We start from the raw sequence: 24,892 nt of genomic DNA on the forward strand, positions 1-24,892 counted from the left end.
TGTCAAGAACTAAAAAAAATCCAGAAAAGGTTTAACCTCCCCGTCGGGGAATTGAACCCCGGTCTGGCGGGGATACTGACCACTATACTAACGAGGAGACGTGAGGGCATGAAATGAACAGCTGCTGATGTCTGCACAGCATCCAGCGACCACCTAGCTGGCCTAGGGGGTCTCATTTTCCCCCGTCAAACGGCTTGCCCGATCTAAGGCTAATTTCTTTCTTTTTATCGGCACCAGGCTTAAAACTCAGTTTAAGGCGATAGTTCCGGGCTATGTTTGACTCCAGAGTTGAATCTGTCATCCCGCATTTCCTCAGCAAATCAAGCTACCCATCTCAAGTCTCATGAGCTGAGGACGGCAAAGTCCCTGTGGGCTTAGGACAGTCAAAGAAACCCCTGGGCTGCATGCTAAGCCCCTTTTCGGCTTCACTTTCCGAATCCTGCCCTAGCTTGCGATTAGTTTTTTTCTCACTTCTTGCCCCCATCTCCCACCTTGCCTCATGGTCTCCCCTCCTCTGCGCACCTGACAGTTTGCCTGCCCTTCCACTGCCTGTCTCCAGACTTTCCAAGGAGAAAAGGCAAAGCACTAAAGCGGGCCGGGCAACGGGTCAAGTTCCGCTTTCGGCAACTAGCAGGGAGGTAGCGTGGCCGAGCGGTCTAAGGCGCTGGATTAAGGCTCCAGTCTCTTCGGAGGCGTGGGTTCAAATCCCACCGCTGCCACTTTTCCTGGCCTTGCATTTTAAAGAAGAACGTAACGTTGACCTCTTCCTTCATTAGTGCCACCTCTGTCGCAATGAGCAAGCGGATGGTATGCCACACCCTGCAGGAAAAAGGTTTCGCTTCTGACGTCTTGCTTTTCTGGACATCCAGTCTCAAGTTTCCCATCTGGAACGGCGCTCCCTGCTGCTTTGTGAAGGCTTGCTGCAAGAGCCTTCGAAACCCAGGAGCTCTTGCGTTGAGCTGTGACGCGTCCTGGGAAGACCTCCCGTTGCAGCGGAATGAGCCCCACTTCCAGGGCGTGCTGGTAGCAAATTTCCCACAGCCCACAGGGAGCAAACGATCCCAGGTGTGATGTATCACCAGGAGAGGCTGAGATGAGAGTAGGGGTTCACGCGTGTGCCCGGACCGAGGTTAATGATGGGATTAGAGCTAGGGTTAGATGCAGGGAAAGAGTGAGAGTTATAATTAGGGATAAAGCTAACAGGTGATCATTACTCGTCATGTAACATGATACAAAGGGTCAGAAGAGGAACTGATTCAGGGTTACAATTTGGACTTCGCAGACAACAGGAGCACTAAATGGTGCTGAGGGGGACTCAATAAAGTGGACCGGCCGCCTAATGTAAGCAATTGTGCACAAATATTGTACGATGACTAGCGTTGCCGGTGCTTTTTTCTTAAAGAGTCAGTTCTTGGCACCCATTCCCTACTTGACTCAGCCTAATCTTCAAGAATATTTGTCAAGAACTAAAAAAAATCCAGAAACGGTTTAACCTCCCCGTCGGGGAATTGAACCCCGGTCTCCCGCGTGACAGGCGGGGATACTGACCACTATACTAACGAGGAGACGTGAGGGCATGAAATGAACAGCTGCTGATGTCTGCACAGCATCCAGCGACCACCTAGCTGGCCTAGGGGGGTCTCATTTTCCCCCGTCAAACGGCTTGCCCGATCTAAGGCTAATTTCTTTCTTTTTATCGGCACCAGGCTTAAAACTCAGTTTAAGGCGATAGTTCCGGGCTATGTTTGACTCCAGAGTTGAATCTGTCATCCCGCATTTCCTCAGCAAATCAAGCTACCCATCTCAAGTCTCATGAGCTGAGGACGGCAAAGTCCCTGTGGGCTTAGGACAGTCAAAGAAACCCCTGGGCTGCATGCTAAGCCCCTTTTCGGCTTCACTTTCCGAATCCTGCCCTAGCTTGCGATTAGTTTTTTTCTCACTTCTTGCCCCCATCTCCCACCTTGCCTCATGGTCTCCCCTCCTCTGCGCACCTGACAGTTTGCCTGCCCTTCCACTGCCTGTCTCCAGACTTTACAAGGAGAAAAGGCAAAGCACTAAAGCGGGCCGGGCAACGGGTCAAGTTCCGCTTTCGGCGACTAGCAGGGAGGTAGCGTGGCCGAGCGGTCTAAGGCGCTGGATTAAGGCTCCAGTCTCTTCGGAGGCGTGGGTTCAAATCCCACCGCTGCCACTTTTCCTGGCCTTGCATTTTAAAGAAGAACGTAACGTTGACCTCTTCCTTCATTAGTGCCACCTCTGTCGCAATGAGCAAGCGGATGGTATGCCACACCCTGCAGGAAAAAGGTTTCGCTTCTGACGTCTTGCTTTTCTGGACATCCAGTCTCAAGTTTCCCATCTGGAACGGCGCTCCCTGCTGCTTTGTGAAGGCTTGCTGCAAGAGCCTTCGAAACCCAGGAGCTCTTGCGTTGAGCTGTGACGCGTCCTGGGAAGACCTCCCGTTGCAGCGGAATGAGCCCCACTTCCAGGGCGTGCTGGTAGCAAATTTCCCACAGCCCACAGGGAGCAAACGATCCCAGGTGTGATGTATCACCAGGAGAGGCTGAGATGAGAGTAGGGGTTCACGCGTGTGCCCGGACCGAGGTTAATGATGGGATTAGAGCTAGGGTTAGATGCAGGGAAAGAGTGAGAGTTATAATTAGGGATAAAGCTAACAGGTGATCATTACTCGTCATGTAACATGATACAAAGGGTCAGAAGAGGAACTGATTCAGGGTTACAATTTGGACTTCGCAGACAACAGGAGCACTAAATGGTGCTGAGGGGGACTCAATAAAGTGGACCGGCCGCCTAATGTAAGCAATTGTGCACAAATATTGTACGATGACTAGCGTTGCCGGTGCTTTTTTCTTAAAGAGTCAGTTCTTGGCACCCATTCCCTACTTGACTCAGCCTAATCTTCAAGAATATTTGTCAAGAACTAAAAAAAATCCAGAAAAGGTTTAACCTCCCCGTCGGGGAATTGAACCCCGGTCTGGCGGGGATACTGACCACTATACTAACGAGGAGACGTGAGGGCATGAAATGAACAGCTGCTGATGTCTGCACAGCATCCAGCGACCACCTAGCTGGCCTAGGGGGGTCTCATTTTCCCCCGTCAAACGGCTTGCCCGATCTAAGGCTAATTTCTTTCTTTTTATCGGCACCAGGCTTAAAACTCAGTTTAAGGCGATAGTTCCGGGCTATGTTTGACTCCAGAGTTGAATCTGTCATCCCGCATTTCCTCAGCAAATCAAGCTACCCATCTCAAGTCTCATGAGCTGAGGACGGCAAAGTCCCTGTGGGCTTAGGACAGTCAAAGAAACCCCTGGGCTGCATGCTAAGCCCCTTTTCGGCTTCACTTTCCGAATCCTGCCCTAGCTTGCGATTAGTTTTTTTCTCACTTCTTGCCCCCATCTCCCACCTTGCCTCATGGTCTCCCCTCCTCTGCGCACCTGACAGTTTGCCTGCCCTTCCACTGCCTGTCTCCAGACTTTCCAAGGAGAAAAGGCAAAGCACTAAAGCGGGCCGGGCAACGGGTCAAGTTCCGCTTTCGGCGACTAGCAGGGAGGTAGCGTGGCCGAGCGGTCTAAGGCGCTGGATTAAGGCTCCAGTCTCTTCGGAGGCGTGGGTTCAAATCCCACCGCTGCCACTTTTCCTGGCCTTGCATTTTAAAGAAGAACGTAACGTTGACCTCTTCCTTCATTAGTGCCACCTCTGTCGCAATGAGCAAGCGGATGGTATGCCACACCCTGCAGGAAAAAGGTTTCGCTTCTGACGTCTTGCTTTTCTGGACATCCAGTCTCAAGTTTCCCATCTGGAACGGCGCTCCCTGCTGCTTTGTGAAGGCTTGCTGCAAGAGCCTTCGAAACCCAGGAGCTCTTGCGTTGAGCTGTGACGCGTCCTGGGAAGACCTCCCGTTGCAGCGGAATGAGCCCCACTTCCAGGGCGTGCTGGTAGCAAATTTCCCACAGCCCACAGGGAGCAAACGATCCCAGGTGTGATGTATCACCAGGAGAGGCTGAGATGAGAGTAGGGGTTCACGCGTGTGCCCGGACCGAGGTTAATGATGGGATTAGAGCTAGGGTTAGATGCAGGGAAAGAGTGAGAGTTATAATTAGGGATAAAGCTAACAGGTGATCATTACTCGTCATGTAACATGATACAAAGGGTCAGAAGAGGAACTGATTCAGGGTTACAATTTGGACTTCGCAGACAACAGGAGCACTAAATGGTGCTGAGGGGGACTCAATAAAGTGGACCGGCCGCCTAATGTAAGCAATTGTGCACAAATATTGTACGATGACTAGCGTTGCCGGTGCTTTTTTCTTAAAGAGTCAGTTCTTGGCACCCATTCCCTACTTGACTCAGCCTAATCTTCAAGAATATTTGTCAAGAACTAAAAAAAATCCAGAAACGGTTTAACCTCCCCGTCGGGGAATTGAACCCCGGTCTCCCGCGTGACAGGCGGGGATACTGACCACTATACTAACGAGGAGACGTGAGGGCATGAAATGAACAGCTGCTGATGTCTGCACAGCATCCAGCGACCACCTAGCTGGCCTAGGGGGGTCTCATTTTCCCCCGTCAAACGGCTTGCCCGATCTAAGGCTAATTTCTTTCTTTTTATCGGCACCAGGCTTAAAACTCAGTTTAAGGCGATAGTTCCGGGCTATGTTTGACTCCAGAGTTGAATCTGTCATCCCGCATTTCCTCAGCAAATCAAGCTACCCATCTCAAGTCTCATGAGCTGAGGACGGCAAAGTCCCTGTGGGCTTAGGACAGTCAAAGAAACCCCTGGGCTGCATGCTAAGCCCCTTTTCGGCTTCACTTTCCGAATCCTGCCCTAGCTTGCGATTAGTTTTTTTCTCACTTCTTGCCCCCATCTCCCACCTTGCCTCATGGTCTCCCCTCCTCTGCGCACCTGACAGTTTGCCTGCCCTTCCACTGCCTGTCTCCAGACTTTACAAGGAGAAAAGGCAAAGCACTAAAGCGGGCCGGGCAACGGGTCAAGTTCCGCTTTCGGCGACTAGCAGGGAGGTAGCGTGGCCGAGCGGTCTAAGGCGCTGGATTAAGGCTCCAGTCTCTTCGGAGGCGTGGGTTCAAATCCCACCGCTGCCACTTTTCCTGGCCTTGCATTTTAAAGAAGAACGTAACGTTGACCTCTTCCTTCATTAGTGCCACCTCTGTCGCAATGAGCAAGCGGATGGTATGCCACACCCTGCAGGAAAAAGGTTTCGCTTCTGACGTCTTGCTTTTCTGGACATCCAGTCTCAAGTTTCCCATCTGGAACGGCGCTCCCTGCTGCTTTGTGAAGGCTTGCTGCAAGAGCCTTCGAAACCCAGGAGCTCTTGCGTTGAGCTGTGACGCGTCCTGGGAAGACCTCCCGTTGCAGCGGAATGAGCCCCACTTCCAGGGCGTGCTGGTAGCAAATTTCCCACAGCCCACAGGGAGCAAACGATCCCAGGTGTGATGTATCACCAGGAGAGGCTGAGATGAGAGTAGGGGTTCACGCGTGTGCCCGGACCGAGGTTAATGATGGGATTAGAGCTAGGGTTAGATGCAGGGAAAGAGTGAGAGTTATAATTAGGGATAAAGCTAACAGGTGATCATTACTCGTCATGTAACATGATACAAAGGGTCAGAAGAGGAACTGATTCAGGGTTACAATTTGGACTTCGCAGACAACAGGAGCACTAAATGGTGCTGAGGGGGACTCAATAAAGTGGACCGGCCGCCTAATGTAAGCAATTGTGCACAAATATTGTACGATGACTAGCGTTGCCGGTGCTTTTTTCTTAAAGAGTCAGTTCTTGGCACCCATTCCCTACTTGACTCAGCCTAATCTTCAAGAATATTTGTCAAGAACTAAAAAAAATCCAGAAAAGGTTTAACCTCCCCGTCGGGGAATTGAACCCCGGTCTGGCGGGGATACTGACCACTATACTAACGAGGAGACGTGAGGGCATGAAATGAACAGCTGCTGATGTCTGCACAGCATCCAGCGACCACCTAGCTGGCCTAGGGGGGTCTCATTTTCCCCCGTCAAACGGCTTGCCCGATCTAAGGCTAATTTCTTTCTTTTTATCGGCACCAGGCTTAAAACTCAGTTTAAGGCGATAGTTCCGGGCTATGTTTGACTCCAGAGTTGAATCTGTCATCCCGCATTTCCTCAGCAAATCAAGCTACCCATCTCAAGTCTCATGAGCTGAGGACGGCAAAGTCCCTGTGGGCTTAGGACAGTCAAAGAAACCCCTGGGCTGCATGCTAAGCCCCTTTTCGGCTTCACTTTCCGAATCCTGCCCTAGCTTGCGATTAGTTTTTTTCTCACTTCTTGCCCCCATCTCCCACCTTGCCTCATGGTCTCCCCTCCTCTGCGCACCTGACAGTTTGCCTGCCCTTCCACTGCCTGTCTCCAGACTTTCCAAGGAGAAAAGGCAAAGCACTAAAGCGGGCCGGGCAACGGGTCAAGTTCCGCTTTCGGCGACTAGCAGGGAGGTAGCGTGGCTGAGCGGTCTAAGGCGCTGGATTAAGGCTCCAGTCTCTTCGGAGGCGTGGGTTCAAATCCCACCGCTGCCACTTTTCCTGGCCTTGCATTTTAAAGAAGAACGTAACGTTGACCTCTTCCTTCATTAGTGCCACCTCTGTCGCAATGAGCAAGCGGATGGTATGCCACACCCTGCAGGAAAAAGGTTTCGCTTCTGACGTCTTGCTTTTCTGGACATCCAGTCTCAAGTTTCCCATCTGGAACGGCGCTCCCTGCTGCTTTGTGAAGGCTTGCTGCAAGAGCCTTCGAAACCCAGGAGCTCTTGCGTTGAGCTGTGACGCGTCCTGGGAAGACCTCCCGTTGCAGCGGAATGAGCCCCACTTCCAGGGCGTGCTGGTAGCAAATTTCCCACAGCCCACAGGGAGCAAACGATCCCAGGTGTGATGTATCACCAGGAGAGGCTGAGATGAGAGTAGGGGTTCACGCGTGTGCCCGGACCGAGGTTAATGATGGGATTAGAGCTAGGGTTAGATGCAGGGAAAGAGTGAGAGTTATAATTAGGGATAAAGCTAACAGGTGATCATTACTCGTCATGTAACATGATACAAAGGGTCAGAAGAGGAACTGATTCAGGGTTACAATTTGGACTTCGCAGACAACAGGAGCACTAAATGGTGCTGAGGGGGACTCAATAAAGTGGACCGGCCGCCTAATGTAAGCAATTGTGCACAAATATTGTACGATGACTAGCGTTGCCGGTGCTTTTTTCTTAAAGAGTCAGTTCTTGGCACCCATTCCCTACTTGACTCAGCCTAATCTTCAAGAATATTTGTCAAGAACTAAAAAAAATCCAGAAACGGTTTAACCTCCCCGTCGGGGAATTGAACCCCGGTCTCCCGCGTGACAGGCGGGGATACTGACCACTATACTAACGAGGAGACGTGAGGGCATGAAATGAACAGCTGCTGATGTCTGCACAGCATCCAGCGACCACCTAGCTGGCCTAGGGGGGTCTCATTTTCCCCCGTCAAACGGCTTGCCCGATCTAAGGCTAATTTCTTTCTTTTTATCGGCACCAGGCTTAAAACTCAGTTTAAGGCGATAGTTCCGGGCTATGTTTGACTCCAGAGTTGAATCTGTCATCCCGCATTTCCTCAGCAAATCAAGCTACCCATCTCAAGTCTCATGAGCTGAGGACGGCAAAGTCCCTGTGGGCTTAGGACAGTCAAAGAAACCCCTGGGCTGCATGCTAAGCCCCTTTTCGGCTTCACTTTCCGAATCCTGCCCTAGCTTGCGATTAGTTTTTTTCTCACTTCTTGCCCCCATCTCCCACCTTGCCTCATGGTCTCCCCTCCTCTGCGCACCTGACAGTTTGCCTGCCCTTCCACTGCCTGTCTCCAGACTTTACAAGGAGAAAAGGCAAAGCACTAAAGCGGGCCGGGCAACGGGTCAAGTTCCGCTTTCGGCGACTAGCAGGGAGGTAGCGTGGCCGAGCGGTCTAAGGCGCTGGATTAAGGCTCCAGTCTCTTCGGAGGCGTGGGTTCAAATCCCACCGCTGCCACTTTTCCTGGCCTTGCATTTTAAAGAAGAACGTAACGTTGACCTCTTCCTTCATTAGTGCCACCTCTGTCGCAATGAGCAAGCGGATGGTATGCCACACCCTGCAGGAAAAAGGTTTCGCTTCTGACGTCTTGCTTTTCTGGACATCCAGTCTCAAGTTTCCCATCTGGAACGGCGCTCCCTGCTGCTTTGTGAAGGCTTGCTGCAAGAGCCTTCGAAACCCAGGAGCTCTTGCGTTGAGCTGTGACGCGTCCTGGGAAGACCTCCCGTTGCAGCGGAATGAGCCCCACTTCCAGGGCGTGCTGGTAGCAAATTTCCCACAGCCCACAGGGAGCAAACGATCCCAGGTGTGATGTATCACCAGGAGAGGCTGAGATGAGAGTAGGGGTTCACGCGTGTGCCCGGACCGAGGTTAATGATGGGATTAGAGCTAGGGTTAGATGCAGGGAAAGAGTGAGAGTTATAATTAGGGATAAAGCTAACAGGTGATCATTACTCGTCATGTAACATGATACAAAGGGTCAGAAGAGGAACTGATTCAGGGTTACAATTTGGACTTCGCAGACAACAGGAGCACTAAATGGTGCTGAGGGGGACTCAATAAAGTGGACCGGCCGCCTAATGTAAGCAATTGTGCACAAATATTGTACGATGACTAGCGTTGCCGGTGCTTTTTTCTTAAAGAGTCAGTTCTTGGCACCCATTCCCTACTTGACTCAGCCTAATCTTCAAGAATATTTGTCAAGAACTAAAAAAAATCCAGAAAAGGTTTAACCTCCCCGTCGGGGAATTGAACCCCGGTCTCCCGCGTGACAGGCGGGGATACTGACCACTATACTAACGAGGAGACGTGAGGGCATGAAATGAACAGCTGCTGATGTCTGCACAGCATCCAGCGACCACCTAGCTGGCCTAGGGGGGTCTCATTTTCCCCCGTCAAACGGCTTGCCCGATCTAAGGCTAATTTCTTTCTTTTTATCGGCACCAGGCTTAAAACTCAGTTTAAGGCGATAGTTCCGGGCTATGTTTGACTCCAGAGTTGAATCTGTCATCCCGCATTTCCTCAGCAAATCAAGCTACCCATCTCAAGTCTCATGAGCTGAGGACGGCAAAGTCCCTGTGGGCTTAGGACAGTCAAAGAAACCCCTGGGCTGCATGCTAAGCCCCTTTTCGGCTTCACTTTCCGAATCCTGCCCTAGCTTGCGATTAGTTTTTTTCTCACTTCTTGCCCCCATCTCCCACCTTGCCTCATGGTCTCCCCTCCTCTGCGCACCTGACAGTTTGCCTGCCCTTCCACTGCCTGTCTCCAGACTTTACAAGGAGAAAAGGCAAAGCACTAAAGCGGGCCGGGCAACGGGTCAAGTTCCGCTTTCGGCGACTAGCAGGGAGGTAGCGTGGCCGAGCGGTCTAAGGCGCTGGATTAAGGCTCCAGTCTCTTCGGAGGCGTGGGTTCAAATCCCACCGCTGCCACTTTTCCTGGCCTTGCATTTTAAAGAAGAACGTAACGTTGACCTCTTCCTTCATTAGTGCCACCTCTGTCGCAATGAGCAAGCGGATGGTATGCCACACCCTGCAGGAAAAAGGTTTCGCTTCTGACGTCTTGCTTTTCTGGACATCCAGTCTCAAGTTTCCCATCTGGAACGGCGCTCCCTGCTGCTTTGTGAAGGCTTGCTGCAAGAGCCTTCGAAACCCAGGAGCTCTTGCGTTGAGCTGTGACGCGTCCTGGGAAGACCTCCCGTTGCAGCGGAATGAGCCCCACTTCCAGGGCGTGCTGGTAGCAAATTTCCCACAGCCCACAGGGAGCAAACGATCCCAGGTGTGATGTATCACCAGGAGAGGCTGAGATGAGAGTAGGGGTTCACGCGTGTGCCCGGACCGAGGTTAATGATGGGATTAGAGCTAGGGTTAGATGCAGGGAAAGAGTGAGAGTTATAATTAGGGATAAAGCTAACAGGTGATCATTACTCGTCATGTAACATGATACAAAGGGTCAGAAGAGGAACTGATTCAGGGTTACAATTTGGACTTCGCAGACAACAGGAGCACTAAATGGTGCTGAGGGGGACTCAATAAAGTGGACCGGCCGCCTAATGTAAGCAATTGTGCACAAATATTGTACGATGACTAGCGTTGCCGGTGCTTTTTTCTTAAAGAGTCAGTTCTTGGCACCCATTCCCTACTTGACTCAGCCTAATCTTCAAGAATATTTGTCAAGAACTAAAAAAAATCCAGAAAAGGTTTAACCTCCCCGTCGGGGAATTGAACCCCGGTCTCCCGCGTGACAGGCGGGGATACTGACCACTATACTAACGAGGAGACGTGAGGGCATGAAATGAACAGCTGCTGATGTCTGCACAGCATCCAGCGACCACCTAGCTGGCCTAGGGGGGTCTCATTTTCCCCCGTCAAACGGCTTGCCCGATCTAAGGCTAATTTCTTTCTTTTTATCGGCACCAGGCTTAAAACTCAGTTTAAGGCGATAGTTCCGGGCTATGTTTGACTCCAGAGTTGAATCTGTCATCCCGCATTTCCTCAGCAAATCAAGCTACCCATCTCAAGTCTCATGAGCTGAGGACGGCAAAGTCCCTGTGGGCTTAGGACAGTCAAAGAAACCCCTGGGCTGCATGCTAAGCCCCTTTTCGGCTTCACTTTCCGAATCCTGCCCTAGCTTGCGATTAGTTTTTTTCTCACTTCTTGCCCCCATCTCCCACCTTGCCTCATGGTCTCCCCTCCTCTGCGCACCTGACAGTTTGCCTGCCCTTCCACTGCCTGTCTCCAGACTTTCCAAGGAGAAAAGGCAAAGCACTAAAGCGGGCCGGGCAACGGGTCAAGTTCCGCTTTCGGCGACTAGCAGGGAGGTAGCGTGGCCGAGCGGTCTAAGGCGCTGGATTAAGGCTCCAGTCTCTTCGGAGGCGTGGGTTCAAATCGCACCGCTGCCACTTTTCCTGGCCTTGCATTTTAAAGAAGAACGTAACGTTGACCTCTTCCTTCATTAGTGCCACCTCTGTCGCAATGAGCAAGCGGATGGTATGCCACACCCTGCAGGAAAAAGGTTTCGCTTCTGACGTCTTGCTTTTCTGGACATCCAGTCTCAAGTTTCCCATCTGGAACGGCGCTCCCTGCTGCTTTGTGAAGGCTTGCTGCAAGAGCCTTCGAAACCCAGGAGCTCTTGCGTTGAGCTGTGACGCGTCCTGGGAAGACCTCCCGTTGCAGCGGAATGAGCCCCACTTCCAGGGCGTGCTGGTAGCAAATTTCCCACAGCCCACAGGGAGCAAACGATCCCAGGTGTGATGTATCACCAGGAGAGGCTGAGATGAGAGTAGGGGTTCACGCGTGTGCCCGGACCGAGGTTAATGATGGGATTAGAGCTAGGGTTAGATGCAGGGAAAGAGTGAGAGTTATAATTAGGGATAAAGCTAACAGGTGATCATTACTCGTCATGTAACATGATACAAAGGGTCAGAAGAGGAACTGATTCAGGGTTACAATTTGGACTTCGCAGACAACAGGAGCACTAAATGGTGCTGAGGGGGACTCAATAAAGTGGACCGGCCGCCTAATGTAAGCAATTGTGCACAAATATTGTACGATGACTAGCGTTGCCGGTGCTTTTTTCTTAAAGAGTCAGTTCTTGGCACCCATTCCCTACTTGACTCAGCCTAATCTTCAAGAATATTTGTCAAGAACTAAAAAAAATCCAGAAAAGGTTTAACCTCCCCGTCGGGGAATTGAACCCCGGTCTGGCGGGGATACTGACCACTATACTAACGAGGAGACGTGAGGGCATGAAATGAACAGCTGCTGATGTCTGCACAGCATCCAGCGACCACCTAGCTGGCCTAGGGGGGTCTCATTTTCCCCCGTCAAACGGCTTGCCCGATCTAAGGCTAATTTCTTTCTTTTTATCGGCACCAGGCTTAAAACTCAGTTTAAGGCGATAGTTCCGGGCTATGTTTGACTCCAGAGTTGAATCTGTCATCCCGCATTTCCTCAGCAAATCAAGCTACCCATCTCAAGTCTCATGAGCTGAGGACGGCAAAGTCCCTGTGGGCTTAGGACAGTCAAAGAAACCCCTGGGCTGCATGCTAAGCCCCTTTTCGGCTTCACTTTCCGAATCCTGCCCTAGCTTGCGATTAGTTTTTTTCTCACTTCTTGCCCCCATCTCCCACCTTGCCTCATGGTCTCCCCTCCTCTGCGCACCTGACAGTTTGCCTGCCCTTCCACTGCCTGTCTCCAGACTTTCCAAGGAGAAAAGGCAAAGCACTAAAGCGGGCCGGGCAACGGGTCAAGTTCCGCTTTCGGCGACTAGCAGGGAGGTAGCGTGGCCGAGCGGTCTAAGGCGCTGGATTAAGGCTCCAGTCTCTTCGGAGGCGTGGGTTCAAATCCCACCGCTGCCACTTTTCCTGGCCTTGCATTTTAAAGAAGAACGTAACGTTGACCTCTTCCTTCATTAGTGCCACCTCTGTCGCAATGAGCAAGCGGATGGTATGCCACACCCTGCAGGAAAAAGGTTTCGCTTCTGACGTCTTGCTTTTCTGGACATCCAGTCTCAAGTTTCCCATCTGGAACGGCGCTCCCTGCTGCTTTGTGAAGGCTTGCTGCAAGAGCCTTCGAAACCCAGGAGCTCTTGCGTTGAGCTGTGACGCGTCCTGGGAAGACCTCCCGTTGCAGCGGAATGAGCCCCACTTCCAGGGCGTGCTGGTAGCAAATTTCCCACAGCCCACAGGGAGCAAACGATCCCAGGTGTGATGTATCACCAGGAGAGGCTGAGATGAGAGTAGGGGTTCACGCGTGTGCCCGGACCGAGGTTAATGATGGGATTAGAGCTAGGGTTAGATGCAGGGAAAGAGTGAGAGTTATAATTAGGGATAAAGCTAACAGGTGATCATTACTCGTCATGTAACATGATACAAAGGGTCAGAAGAGGAACTGATTCAGGGTTACAATTTGGACTTCGCAGACAACAGGAGCACTAAATGGTGCTCAGGGGGACTCAATAAAGTGGACCGGCCGCCTAATGTAAGCAATTGTGCACAAATATTGTACGATGACTAGCGTTGCCGGTGCTTTTTTCTTAAAGAGTCAGTTCTTGGCACCCATTCCCTACTTGACTCAGCCTAATCTTCAAGAATATTTGTCAAGAACTAAAAAAAATCCAGAAACGGTTTAACCTCCCCGTCGGGGAATTGAACCCCGGTCTCCCGCGTGACAGGCGGGGATACTGACCACTATACTAACGAGGAGACGTGAGGGCATGAAATGAACAGCTGCTGATGTCTGCACAGCATCCAGCGACCACCTAGCTGGCCTAGGGGGGTCTCATTTTCCCCCGTCAAACGGCTTGCCCGATCTAAGGCTAATTTCTTTCTTTTTATCGGCACCAGGCTTAAAACTCAGTTTAAGGCGATAGTTCCGGGCTATGTTTGACTCCAGAGTTGAATCTGTCATCCCGCATTTCCTCAGCAAATCAAGCTACCCATCTCAAGTCTCATGAGCTGAGGACGGCAAAGTCCCTGTGGGCTTAGGACAGTCAAAGAAACCCCTGGGCTGCATGCTAAGCCCCTTTTCGGCTTCACTTTCCGAATCCTGCCCTAGCTTGCGATTAGTTTTTTTCTCACTTCTTGCCCCCATCTCCCACCTTGCCTCATGGTCTCCCCTCCTCTGCGCACCTGACAGTTTGCCTGCCCTTCCACTGCCTGTCTCCAGACTTTCCAAGGAGAAAAGGCAAAGCACTAAAGCGGGCCGGGCAACGGGTCAAGTTCCGCTTTCGGCAACTAGCAGGGAGGTAGCGTGGCCGAGCGGTCTAAGGCGCTGGATTAAGGCTCCAGTCTCTTCGGAGGCGTGGGTTCAAATCCCACCGCTGCCACTTTTCCTGGCCTTGCATTTTAAAGAAGAACGTAACGTTGACCTCTTCCTTCATTAGTGCCACCTCTGTCGCAATGAGCAAGCGGATGGTATGCCACACCCTGCAGGAAAAAGGTTTCGCTTCTGACGTCTTGCTTTTCTGGACATCCAGTCTCAAGTTTCCCATCTGGAACGGCGCTCCCTGCTGCTTTGTGAAGGCTTGCTGCAAGAGCCTTCGAAACCCAGGAGCTCTTGCGTTGAGCTGTGACGCGTCCTGGGAAGACCTCCCGTTGCAGCGGAATGAGCCCCACTTCCAGGGCGTGCTGGTAGCAAATTTCCCACAGCCCACAGGGAGCAAACGATCCCAGGTGTGATGTATCACCAGAAAGGCTGAGATGAGAGTAGGGGTTCACGCGTGTGCCCGGACCGAGGTTAATGATGGGATTAGAGCTAGGGTTAGATGCAGGGAAAGAGTGAGAGTTATAATTAGGGATAAAGCTAACAGGTGATCATTACTCGTCATGTAACATGATACAAAGGGTCAGAAGAGGAACTGATTCAGGGTTACAATTTGGACTTCGCAGACAACAGGAGCACTAAATGGTGCTGAGGGGGACTCAATAAAGTGGACCGGCCGCCTAATGTAAGCAATTGTGCACAAATATTGTACGATGACTAGCGTTGCCGGTGCTTTTTTCTTAAAGAGTCAGTTCTTGGCACCCATTCCCTACTTGACTCAGCCTAATCTTCAAGAATATTTGTCAAGAACTAAAAAAAATCCAGAAAAGGTTTAACCTCCCCGTCGGGGAATTGAACCCCGGTCTGGCGGGGATACTGACCACTATACTAACGAGGAGACGTGAGGGCATGAAATGAACAGCTGCTGATGTCTGCACAGCATCCAGCGACCACCTAGCTGGCCTAGGGGGTCTCATTTTCCCCCGTCAAACGGCTTGCCCGATCTAAGGCTAATTTCTTTCTTTTTATCGGCACCAGGCTTAAAACTCAGTTTAAGGCGATAGTTCCGGGCTATGTTTGACTCCAGAGTTGAATCTGTCATCCCGCATTTCCTCAGCAAATCAAGCTACCCATCTCAAGTCTCATGAGCTGAGGACGGCAAAGTCCCTGTGGGCTTAGGACAGTCAAAGAAACCCCTGGGCTGCATGCTAAGCCCCTTTTCGGCTTCACTTTCCGAATCCTGCCCTAGCTTGCGATTAGTTTTTTTCTCACTTCTTGCCCCCATCTCCCACCTTGCCTCATGGTCTCCCCTCCTCTGCGCACCTGACAGTTTGCCTGCCCTTCCACTGCCTGTCTCCAGACTTTCCAAGGAGAAAAGGCAAAGCACTAAAGCGGGCCGGGCAACGGGTCAAGTTCCGCTTTCGGCAACTAGCAGGGAGGTAGCGTGGCCGAGCGGTCTAAGGCGCTGGATTAAGGCTCCAGTCTCTTCGGAGGCGTGGGTTCAAATCCCACCGCTGCCACTTTTCCTGGCCTTGCATTTTAAAGAAGAACGTAACGTTGACCTCTTCCTTCATTAGTGCCACCTCTGTCGCAATGAGCAAGCGGATGGTATGCCACACCCTGCAGGAAAAAGGTTTCGCTTCTGACGTCTTGCTTTTCTGGACATCCAGTCTCAAGTTTCCCATCTGGAACGGCGCTCCCTGCTGCTTTGTGAAGGCTTGCTGCAAGAGCCTTCGAAACCCAGGAGCTCTTGCGTTGAGCTGTGACGCGTCCTGGGAAGACCTCCCGTTGCAGCGGAATGAGCCCCACTTCCAGGGCGTGCTGGTAGCAAATTTCCCACAGCCCACAGGGAGCAAACGATCCCAGGTGTGATGTATCACCAGGAGAGGCTGAGATGAGAGTAGGGGTTCACGCGTGTGCCCGGACCGAGGTTAATGATGGGATTAGAGCTAGGGTTAGATGCAGGGAAAGAGTGAGAGTTATAATTAGGGATAAAGCTAACAGGTGATCATTACTCGTCATGTAACATGATACAAAGGGTCAGAAGAGGAACTGATTCAGGGTTACAATTTGGACTTCGCAGACAACAGGAGCACTAAATGGTGCTGAGGGGGACTCAATAAAGTGGACCGGCCGCCTAATGTAAGCAATTGTGCACAAATATTGTACGATGACTAGCGTTGCCGGTGCTTTTTTCTTAAAGAGTCAGTTCTTGGCACCCATTCCCTACTTGACTCAGCCTAATCTTCAAGAATATTTGTCAAGAACTAAAAAAAATCCAGAAACGGTTTAACCTCCCCGTCGGGGAATTGAACCCCGGTCTCCCGCGTGACAGGCGGGGATACTGACCACTATACTAACGAGGAGACGTGAGGGCATGAAATGAACAGCTGCTGATGTCTGCACAGCATCCAGCGACCACCTAGCTGGCCTAGGGGGGTCTCATTTTCCCCCGTCAAACGGCTTGCCCGATCTAAGGCTAATTTCTTTCTTTTTATCGGCACCAGGCTTAAAACTCAGTTTAAGGCGATAGTTCCGGGCTATGTTTGACTCCAGAGTTGAATCTGTCATCCCGCATTTCCTCAGCAAATCAAGCTACCCATCTCAAGTCTCATGAGCTGAGGACGGCAAAGTCCCTGTGGGCTTAGGACAGTCAAAGAAACCCCTGGGCTGCATGCTAAGCCCCTTTTCGGCTTCACTTTCCGAATCCTGCCCTAGCTTGCGATTAGTTTTTTTCTCACTTCTTGCCCCCATCTCCCACCTTGCCTCATGGTCTCCCCTCCTCTGCGCACCTGACAGTTTGCCTGCCCTTCCACTGCCTGTCTCCAGACTTTACAAGGAGAAAAGGCAAAGCACTAAAGCGGGCCGGGCAACGGGTCAAGTTCCGCTTTCGGCGACTAGCAGGGAGGTAGCGTGGCCGAGCGGTCTAAGGCGCTGGATTAAGGCTCCAGTCTCTTCGGAGGCGTGGGTTCAAATCCCACCGCTGCCACTTTTCCTGGCCTTGCATTTTAAAGAAGAACGTAACGTTGACCTCTTCCTTCATTAGTGCCACCTCTGTCGCAATGAGCAAGCGGATGGTATGCCACACCCTGCAGGAAAAAGGTTTCGCTTCTGACGTCTTGCTTTTCTGGACATCCAGTCTCAAGTTTCCCATCTGGAACGGCGCTCCCTGCTGCTTTGTGAAGGCTTGCTGCAAGAGCCTTCGAAACCCAGGAGCTCTTGCGTTGAGCTGTGACGCGTCCTGGGAAGACCTCCCGTTGCAGCGGAATGAGCCCCACTTCCAGGGCGTGCTGGTAGCAAATTTCCCACAGCCCACAGGGAGCAAACGATCCCAGGTGTGATGTATCACCAGGAGAGGCTGAGATGAGAGTAGGGGTTCACGCGTGTGCCCGGACCGAGGTTAATGATGGGATTAGAGCTAGGGTTAGATGCAGGGAAAGAGTGAGAGTTATAATTAGGGATAAAGCTAACAGGTGATCATTACTCGTCATGTAACATGATACAAAGGGTCAGAAGAGGAACTGATTCAGGGTTACAATTTGGACTTCGCAGACAACAGGAGCACTAAATGGTGCTGAGGGGGACTCAATAAAGTGGACCGGCCGCCTAATGTAAGCAATTGTGCACAAATATTGTACGATGACTAGCGTTGCCGGTGCTTTTTTCTTAAAGAGTCAGTTCTTGGCACCCATTCCCTACTTGACTCAGCCTAATCTTCAAGAATATTTGTCAAGAACTAAAAAAAATCCAGAAAAGGTTTAACCTCCCCGTCGGGGAATTGAACCCCGGTCTGGCGGGGATACTGACCACTATACTAACGAGGAGACGTGAGGGCATGAAATGAACAGCTGCTGATGTCTGCACAGCATCCAGCGACCACCTAGCTGGCCTAGGGGGGTCTCATTTTCCCCCGTCAAACGGCTTGCCCGATCTAAGGCTAATTTCTTTCTTTTTATCGGCACCAGGCTTAAAACTCAGTTTAAGGCGATAGTTCCGGGCTATGTTTGACTCCAGAGTTGAATCTGTCATCCCGCATTTCCTCAGCAAATCAAGCTACCCATCTCAAGTCTCATGAGCTGAGGACGGCAAAGTCCCTGTGGGCTTAGGACAGTCAAAGAAACCCCTGGGCTGCATGCTAAGCCCCTTTTCGGCTTCACTTTCCGAATCCTGCCCTAGCTTGCGATTAGTTTTTTTCTCACTTCTTGCCCCCATCTCCCACCTTGCCTCATGGTCTCCCCTCCTCTGCGCACCTGACAGTTTGCCTGCCCTTCCACTGCCTGTCTCCAGACTTTCCAAGGAGAAAAGGCAAAGCACTAAAGCGGGCCGGGCAACGGGTCAAGTTCCGCTTTCGGCGACTAGCAGGGAGGTAGCATGGCCGAGCGGTCTAAGGCGCTGGATTAAGGCTCCAGTCTCTTCGGAGGCGTGGGTTCAAATCCCACCGCTGCCACTTTTCCTGGCCTTGCATTTTAAAGAAGAACGTAACGTTGACCTCTTCCTTCATTAGTGCCACCTCTGTCGCAATGAGCAAGCGGATGGTATGCCACACCCTGCAGGAAAAAGGTTTCGCTTCTGACGTCTTGCTTTTCTGGACATCCAGTCTCAAGTTTCCCATCTGGAACGGCGCTCCCTGCTGCTTTGTGAAGGCTTGCTGCAAGAGCCTTCGAAACCCAGGAGCTCTTGCGTTGAGCTGTGACGCGTCCTGGGAAGACCTCCCGTTGCAGCGGAATGAGCCCCACTTCCAGGGCGTGCTGGTAGCAAATTTCCCACAGCCCACAGGGAGCAAACGATCCCAGGTGTGATGTATCACCAGGAGAGGCTGAGATGAGAGTAGGGGTTCACGCGTGTGCCCGGACCGAGGTTAATGATGGGATTAGAGCTAGGGTTAGATGCAGGGAAAGAGTGAGAGTTATAATTAGGGATAAAGCTAACAGGTGATCATTACTCGTCATGTAACATGATACAAAGGGTCAGAAGAGGAACTGATTCAGGGTTACAATTTGGACTTCGCAGACAACAGGAGCACTAAATGGTGCTCAGGGGGACTCAATAAAGTGGACCGGCCGCCTAATGTAAGCAATTGTGCACAAATATTGTACGATGACTAGCGTTGCCGGTGCTTTTTTCTTAAAGAGTCAGTTCTTGGCACCCATTCCCTACTTGACTCAGCCTAATCTTCAAGAATATTTGTCAAGAACTAAAAAAAATCCAGAAACGGTTTAACCTCCCCGTCGGGGAATTGAACCCCGGTCTCCCGCGTGACAGGCGGGGATACTGACCACTATACTAACGAGGAGACGTGAGGGCATGAAATGAACAGCTGCTGATGTCTGCACAGCATCCAGCGACCACCTAGCTGGCCTAGGGGGGTCTCATTTTCCCCCGTCAAACGGCTTGCCCGATCTAAGGCTAATTTCTTTCTTTTTATCGGCACCAGGCTTAAAACTCAGTTTAAGGCGATAGTTCCGGGCTATGTTTGACTCCAGAGTTGAATCTGTCATCCCGCATTTCCTCAGCAAATCAAGCTACCCATCTCAAGTCTCATGAGCTGAGGACGGCAAAGTCCCTGTGGGCTTAGGACAGTCAAAGAAACCCCTGGGCTGCATGCTAAGCCCCTTTTCGGCTTCACTTTCCGAATCCTGCCCTAGCTTGCGATTAGTTTTTTTCTCACTTCTTGCCCCCATCTCCCACCTTGCCTCATGGTCTCCCCTCCTCTGCGCACCTGACAGTTTGCCTGCCCTTCCACTGCCTGTCTCCAGACTTTCCAAGGAGAAAAGGCAAAGCACTAAAGCGGGCCGGGCAACGGGTCAAGTTCCGCTTTCGGCAACTAGCAGGGAGGTAGCGTGGCCGAGCGGTCTAAGGCGCTGGATTAAGGCTCCAGTCTCTTCGGAGGCGTGGGTTCAAATCCCACCGCTGCCACTTTTCCTGGCCTTGCATTTTAAAGAAGAACGTAACGTTGACCTCTTCCTTCATTAGTGCCACCTCTGTCGCAATGAGCAAGCGGATGGTATGCCACACCCTGCAGGAAAAAGGTTTCGCTTCTGACGTCTTGCTTTTCTGGACATCCAGTCTCAAGTTTCCCATCTGGAACGGCGCTCCCTGCTGCTTTGTGAAGGCTTGCTGCAAGAGCCTTCGAAACCCAGGAGCTCTTGCGTTGAGCTGTGACGCGTCCTGGGAAGACCTCCCGTTGCAGCGGAATGAGCCCCACTTCCAGGGCGTGCTGGTAGCAAATTTCCCACAGCCCACAGGGAGCAAACGATCCCAGGTGTGATGTATCACCAGAAAGGCTGAGATGAGAGTAGGGGTTCACGCGTGTGCCCGGACCGAGGTTAATGATGGGATTAGAGCTAGGGTTAGATGCAGGGAAAGAGTGAGAGTTATAATTAGGGATAAAGCTAACAGGTGATCATTACTCGTCATGTAACATGATACAAAGGGTCAGAAGAGGAACTGATTCAGGGTTACAATTTGGACTTCGCAGACAACAGGAGCACTAAATGGTGCTGAGGGGGACTCAATAAAGTGGACCGGCCGCCTAATGTAAGCAATTGTGCACAAATATTGTACGATGACTAGCGTTGCCGGTGCTTTTTTCTTAAAGAGTCAGTTCTTGGCACCCATTCCCTACTTGACTCAGCCTAATCTTCAAGAATATTTGTCAAGAACTAAAAAAAATCCAGAAAAGGTTTAACCTCCCCGTCGGGGAATTGAACCCCGGTCTGGCGGGGATACTGACCACTATACTAACGAGGAGACGTGAGGGCATGAAATGAACAGCTGCTGATGTCTGCACAGCATCCAGCGACCACCTAGCTGGCCTAGGGGGGTCTCATTTTCCCCCGTCAAACGGCTTGCCCGATCTAAGGCTAATTTCTTTCTTTTTATCGGCACCAGGCTTAAAACTCAGTTTAAGGCGATAGTTCCGGGCTATGTTTGACTCCAGAGTTGAATCTGTCATCCCGCATTTCCTCAGCAAATCAAGCTACCCATCTCAAGTCTCATGAGCTGAGGACGGCAAAGTCCCTGTGGGCTTAGGACAGTCAAAGAAACCCCTGGGCTGCATGCTAAGCCCCTTTTCGGCTTCACTTTCCGAATCCTGCCCTAGCTTGCGATTAGTTTTTTTCTCACTTCTTGCCCCCATCTCCCACCTTGCCTCATGGTCTCCCCTCCTCTGCGCACCTGACAGTTTGCCTGCCCTTCCACTGCCTGTCTCCAGACTTTACAAGGAGAAAAGGCAAAGCACTAAAGCGGGCCGGGCAACGGGTCAAGTTCCGCTTTCGGCGACTAGCAGGGAGGTAGCGTGGCCGAGCGGTCTAAGGCGCTGGATTAAGGCTCCAGTCTCTTCGGAGGCGTGGGTTCAAATCCCACCGCTGCCACTTTTCCTGGCCTTGCATTTTAAAGAAGAACGTAACGTTGACCTCTTCCTTCATTAGTGCCACCTCTGTCGCAATGAGCAAGCGGATGGTATGCCACACCCTGCAGGAAAAAGGTTTCGCTTCTGACGTCTTGCTTTTCTGGACATCCAGTCTCAAGTTTCCCATCTGGAACGGCGCTCCCTGCTGCTTTGTGAAGGCTTGCTGCAAGAGCCTTCGAAACCCAGGAGCTCTTGCGTTGAGCTGTGACGCGTCCTGGGAAGACCTCCCGTTGCAGCGGAATGAGCCCCACTTCCAGGGCGTGCTGGTAGCAAATTTCCCACAGCCCACAGGGAGCAAACGATCCCAGGTGTGATGTATCACCAGGAGAGGCTGAGATGAGAGTAGGGGTTCACGCGTGTGCCCGGACCGAGGTTAATGATGGGATTAGAGCTAGGGTTAGATGCAGGGAAAGAGTGAGAGTTATAATTAGGGATAAAGCTAACAGGTGATCATTACTCGTCATGTAACATGATACAAAGGGTCAGAAGAGGAACTGATTCAGGGTTACAATTTGGACTTCGCAGACAACAGGAGCACTAAATGGTGCTGAGGGGGACTCAATAAAGTGGACCGGCCGCCTAATGTAAGCAATTGTGCACAAATATTGTACGATGACTAGCGTTGCCGGTGCTTTTTTCTTAAAGAGTCAGTTCTTGGCACCCATTCCCTACTTGACTCAGCCTAATCTTCAAGAATATTTGTCAAGAACTAAAAAAAATCCAGAAAAGGTTTAACCTCCCCGTCGGGGAATTGAACCCCGGTCTCCCGCGTGACAGGCGGGGATACTGACCACTATACTAACGAGGAGACGTGAGGGCATGAAATGAACAGCTGCTGATGTCTGCACAGCATCCAGCGACCACCTAGCTGGCCTAGGGGGGTCTCATTTTCCCCCGTCAAACGGCTTGCCCGATCTAAGGCTAATTTCTTTCTTTTTATCGGCACCAGGCTTAAAACTCAGTTTAAGGCGATAGTTCCGGGCTATGTTTGACTCCAGAGTTGAATCTGTCATCCCGCATTTCCTCAGCAAATCAAGCTACCCATCTCAAGTCTCATGAGCTGAGGACGGCAAAGTCCCTGTGGGCTTAGGACAGTCAAAGAAACCCCTGGGCTGCATGCTAAGCCCCTTTTCGGCTTCACTTTCCGAATCCTGCCCTAGCTTGCGATTAGTTTTTTTCTCACTTCTTGCCCCCATCTCCCACCTTGCCTCATGGTCTCCCCTCCTCTGCGCACCTGACAGTTTGCCTGCCCTTCCACTGCCTGTCTCCAGACTTTCCAAGGAGAAAAGGCAAAGCACTAAAGCGGGCCGGGCAACGGGTCAAGTTCCGCTTTCGGCGACTAGCAGGGAGGTAGCGTGGCCGAGCGGTCTAAGGCGCTGGATTAAGGCTCCAGTCTCTTCGGATGCGTGGGTTCAAATCGCACCGCTGCCACTTTTCCTGGCCTTGCATTTTAAAGAAGAACGTAACGTTGACCTCTTCCTTCATTAGTGCCACCTCTGTCGCAATGAGCAAGCGGATGGTATGCCACACCCTGCAGGAAAAAGGTTTCGCTTCTGACGTCTTGCTTTTCTGGACATCCAGTCTCAAGTTTCCCATCTGGAACGGCGCTCCCTGCTGCTTTGTGAAGGCTTGCTGCAAGAGCCTTCGAAACCCAGGAGCTCTTGCGTTGAGCTGTGACGCGTCCTGGGAAGACCTCCCGTTGCAGCGGAATGAGCCCCACTTCCAGGGCGTGCTGGTAGCAAATTTCCCACAGCCCACAGGGAGCAAACGATCCCAGGTGTGATGTATCACCAGGAGAGGCTGAGATGAGAGTAGGGGTTCACGCGTGTGCCCGGACCGAGGTTAATGATGGGATTAGAGCTAGGGTTAGATGCAGGGAAAGAGTGAGAGTTATAATTAGGGATAAAGCTAACAGGTGATCATTACTCGTCATGTAACATGATACAAAGGGTCAGAAGAGGAACTGATTCAGGGTTACAATTTGGACTTCGCAGACAACAGGAGCACTAAATGGTGCTGAGGGGGACTCAATAAAGTGGACCGGCCGCCTAATGTAAGCAATTGTGCACAAATATTGTACGATGACTAGCGTTGCCGGTGCTTTTTTCTTAAAGAGTCAGTTCTTGGCACCCATTCCCTACTTGACTCAGCCTAATCTTCAAGAATATTTGTCAAGAACTAAAAAAAATCCAGAAAAGGTTTAACCTCCCCGTCGGGGAATTGAACCCCGGTCTGGCGGGGATACTGACCACTATACTAACGAGGAGACGTGAGGGCATGAAATGAACAGCTGCTGATGTCTGCACAGCATCCAGCGACCACCTAGCTGGCCTAGGGGGGTCTCATTTTCCCCCGTCAAACGGCTTGCCCGATCTAAGGCTAATTTCTTTCTTTTTATCGGCACCAGGCTTAAAACTCAGTTTAAGGCGATAGTTCCGGGCTATGTTTGACTCCAGAGTTGAATCTGTCATCCCGCATTTCCTCAGCAAATCAAGCTACCCATCTCAAGTCTCATGAGCTGAGGACGGCAAAGTCCCTGTGGGCTTAGGACAGTCAAAGAAACCCCTGGGCTGCATGCTAAGCCCCTTTTCGGCTTCACTTTCCGAATCCTGCCCTAGCTTGCGATTAGTTTTTTTCTCACTTCTTGCCCCCATCTCCCACCTTGCCTCATGGTCTCCCCTCCTCTGCGCACCTGACAGTTTGCCTGCCCTTCCACTGCCTGTCTCCAGACTTTCCAAGGAGAAAAGGCAAAGCACTAAAGCGGGCCGGGCAACGGGTCAAGTTCCGCTTTCGGCGACTAGCAGGGAGGTAGCGTGGCCGAGCGGTCTAAGGCGCTGGATTAAGGCTCCAGTCTCTTCGGAGGCGTGGGTTCAAATCCCACCGCTGCCACTTTTCCTGGCCTTGCATTTTAAAGAAGAACGTAACGTTGACCTCTTCCTTCATTAGTGCCACCTCTGTCGCAATGAGCAAGCGGATGGTATGCCACACCCTGCAGGAAAAAGGTTTCGCTTCTGACGTCTTGCTTTTCTGGACATCCAGTCTCAAGTTTCCCATCTGGAACGGCGCTCCCTGCTGCTTTGTGAAGGCTTGCTGCAAGAGCCTTCGAAACCCAGGAGCTCTTGCGTTGAGCTGTGACGCGTCCTGGGAAGACCTCCCGTTGCAGCGGAATGAGCCCCACTTCCAGGGCGTGCTGGTAGCAAATTTCCCACAGCCCACAGGGAGCAAACGATCCCAGGTGTGATGTATCACCAGGAGAGGCTGAGATGAGAGTAGGGGTTCACGCGTGTGCCCGGACCGAGGTTAATGATGGGATTAGAGCTAGGGTTAGATGCAGGGAAAGAGTGAGAGTTATAATTAGGGATAAAGCTAACAGGTGATCATTACTCGTCATGTAACATGATACAAAGGGTCAGAAGAGGAACTGATTCAGGGTTACAATTTGGACTTCGCAGACAACAGGAGCACTAAATGGTGCTCAGGGGGACTCAATAAAGTGGACCGGCCGCCTAATGTAAGCAATTGTGCACAAATATTGTACGATGACTAGCGTTGCCGGTGCTTTTTTCTTAAAGAGTCAGTTCTTGGCACCCATTCCCTACTTGACTCAGCCTAATCTTCAAGAATATTTGTCAAGAACT

General features: G+C 51.4%; 22 non-coding genes across 22 annotated transcripts; 13 read left to right on the forward strand and 9 right to left on the reverse strand.

Moving 5' to 3' along the window:
• The first annotated feature begins 637 nt into the window (after nt 1–637).
• TRNAL-AAG (transfer RNA leucine (anticodon AAG)) lies at nt 638–719 on the forward strand. The gene has a single exon. It is a non-coding gene; the product is annotated as a tRNA-Leu (tRNA).
• A 774-nt stretch (nt 720–1,493) lies between these two features.
• On the reverse strand, nt 1,494–1,565 carry TRNAD-GUC (transfer RNA aspartic acid (anticodon GUC)). The gene has a single exon. It is a non-coding gene; the product is annotated as a tRNA-Asp (tRNA).
• Nucleotides 1,566–2,106: 541 nt separating this feature from the next.
• TRNAL-AAG (transfer RNA leucine (anticodon AAG)) lies at nt 2,107–2,188 on the forward strand. The gene has a single exon. It is a non-coding gene; the product is annotated as a tRNA-Leu (tRNA).
• Nucleotides 2,189–3,564: 1,376 nt separating this feature from the next.
• On the forward strand, nt 3,565–3,646 carry TRNAL-AAG (transfer RNA leucine (anticodon AAG)). Its single transcript has one exon. It is a non-coding gene; the product is annotated as a tRNA-Leu (tRNA).
• A 774-nt stretch (nt 3,647–4,420) lies between these two features.
• Nucleotides 4,421–4,492, reverse strand: TRNAD-GUC (transfer RNA aspartic acid (anticodon GUC)). The gene has a single exon. It is a non-coding gene; the product is annotated as a tRNA-Asp (tRNA).
• A 541-nt stretch (nt 4,493–5,033) lies between these two features.
• TRNAL-AAG (transfer RNA leucine (anticodon AAG)) lies at nt 5,034–5,115 on the forward strand. Its single transcript has one exon. It is a non-coding gene; the product is annotated as a tRNA-Leu (tRNA).
• A 2,232-nt stretch (nt 5,116–7,347) lies between these two features.
• TRNAD-GUC (transfer RNA aspartic acid (anticodon GUC)) lies at nt 7,348–7,419 on the reverse strand. The gene has a single exon. It is a non-coding gene; the product is annotated as a tRNA-Asp (tRNA).
• A 541-nt stretch (nt 7,420–7,960) lies between these two features.
• On the forward strand, nt 7,961–8,042 carry TRNAL-AAG (transfer RNA leucine (anticodon AAG)). Its single transcript has one exon. It is a non-coding gene; the product is annotated as a tRNA-Leu (tRNA).
• Nucleotides 8,043–8,816: 774 nt separating this feature from the next.
• Nucleotides 8,817–8,888, reverse strand: TRNAD-GUC (transfer RNA aspartic acid (anticodon GUC)). Its single transcript has one exon. It is a non-coding gene; the product is annotated as a tRNA-Asp (tRNA).
• Nucleotides 8,889–9,429: 541 nt separating this feature from the next.
• On the forward strand, nt 9,430–9,511 carry TRNAL-AAG (transfer RNA leucine (anticodon AAG)). Its single transcript has one exon. It is a non-coding gene; the product is annotated as a tRNA-Leu (tRNA).
• Nucleotides 9,512–10,285: 774 nt separating this feature from the next.
• On the reverse strand, nt 10,286–10,357 carry TRNAD-GUC (transfer RNA aspartic acid (anticodon GUC)). Its single transcript has one exon. It is a non-coding gene; the product is annotated as a tRNA-Asp (tRNA).
• A 1,999-nt stretch (nt 10,358–12,356) lies between these two features.
• Nucleotides 12,357–12,438, forward strand: TRNAL-AAG (transfer RNA leucine (anticodon AAG)). Its single transcript has one exon. It is a non-coding gene; the product is annotated as a tRNA-Leu (tRNA).
• A 774-nt stretch (nt 12,439–13,212) lies between these two features.
• Nucleotides 13,213–13,284, reverse strand: TRNAD-GUC (transfer RNA aspartic acid (anticodon GUC)). Its single transcript has one exon. It is a non-coding gene; the product is annotated as a tRNA-Asp (tRNA).
• A 541-nt stretch (nt 13,285–13,825) lies between these two features.
• TRNAL-AAG (transfer RNA leucine (anticodon AAG)) lies at nt 13,826–13,907 on the forward strand. Its single transcript has one exon. It is a non-coding gene; the product is annotated as a tRNA-Leu (tRNA).
• A 1,374-nt stretch (nt 13,908–15,281) lies between these two features.
• On the forward strand, nt 15,282–15,363 carry TRNAL-AAG (transfer RNA leucine (anticodon AAG)). The gene has a single exon. It is a non-coding gene; the product is annotated as a tRNA-Leu (tRNA).
• A 774-nt stretch (nt 15,364–16,137) lies between these two features.
• Nucleotides 16,138–16,209, reverse strand: TRNAD-GUC (transfer RNA aspartic acid (anticodon GUC)). Its single transcript has one exon. It is a non-coding gene; the product is annotated as a tRNA-Asp (tRNA).
• Nucleotides 16,210–16,750: 541 nt separating this feature from the next.
• Nucleotides 16,751–16,832, forward strand: TRNAL-AAG (transfer RNA leucine (anticodon AAG)). Its single transcript has one exon. It is a non-coding gene; the product is annotated as a tRNA-Leu (tRNA).
• A 2,232-nt stretch (nt 16,833–19,064) lies between these two features.
• On the reverse strand, nt 19,065–19,136 carry TRNAD-GUC (transfer RNA aspartic acid (anticodon GUC)). The gene has a single exon. It is a non-coding gene; the product is annotated as a tRNA-Asp (tRNA).
• A 541-nt stretch (nt 19,137–19,677) lies between these two features.
• Nucleotides 19,678–19,759, forward strand: TRNAL-AAG (transfer RNA leucine (anticodon AAG)). Its single transcript has one exon. It is a non-coding gene; the product is annotated as a tRNA-Leu (tRNA).
• Nucleotides 19,760–21,134: 1,375 nt separating this feature from the next.
• TRNAL-AAG (transfer RNA leucine (anticodon AAG)) lies at nt 21,135–21,216 on the forward strand. Its single transcript has one exon. It is a non-coding gene; the product is annotated as a tRNA-Leu (tRNA).
• Nucleotides 21,217–21,990: 774 nt separating this feature from the next.
• Nucleotides 21,991–22,062, reverse strand: TRNAD-GUC (transfer RNA aspartic acid (anticodon GUC)). Its single transcript has one exon. It is a non-coding gene; the product is annotated as a tRNA-Asp (tRNA).
• A 1,999-nt stretch (nt 22,063–24,061) lies between these two features.
• TRNAL-AAG (transfer RNA leucine (anticodon AAG)) lies at nt 24,062–24,143 on the forward strand. Its single transcript has one exon. It is a non-coding gene; the product is annotated as a tRNA-Leu (tRNA).
• Nucleotides 24,144–24,892: the final 749 nt, after the last annotated feature.

Source organism: Ambystoma mexicanum, unplaced genomic scaffold (genome assembly GCF_040938575.1).
Source record: "Ambystoma mexicanum isolate Mex_15411 unplaced genomic scaffold, UKY_AmexF1_1 Mex_scaf20, whole genome shotgun sequence".
Taxonomy (NCBI): domain Eukaryota; kingdom Metazoa; phylum Chordata; class Amphibia; order Caudata; family Ambystomatidae; genus Ambystoma; species Ambystoma mexicanum.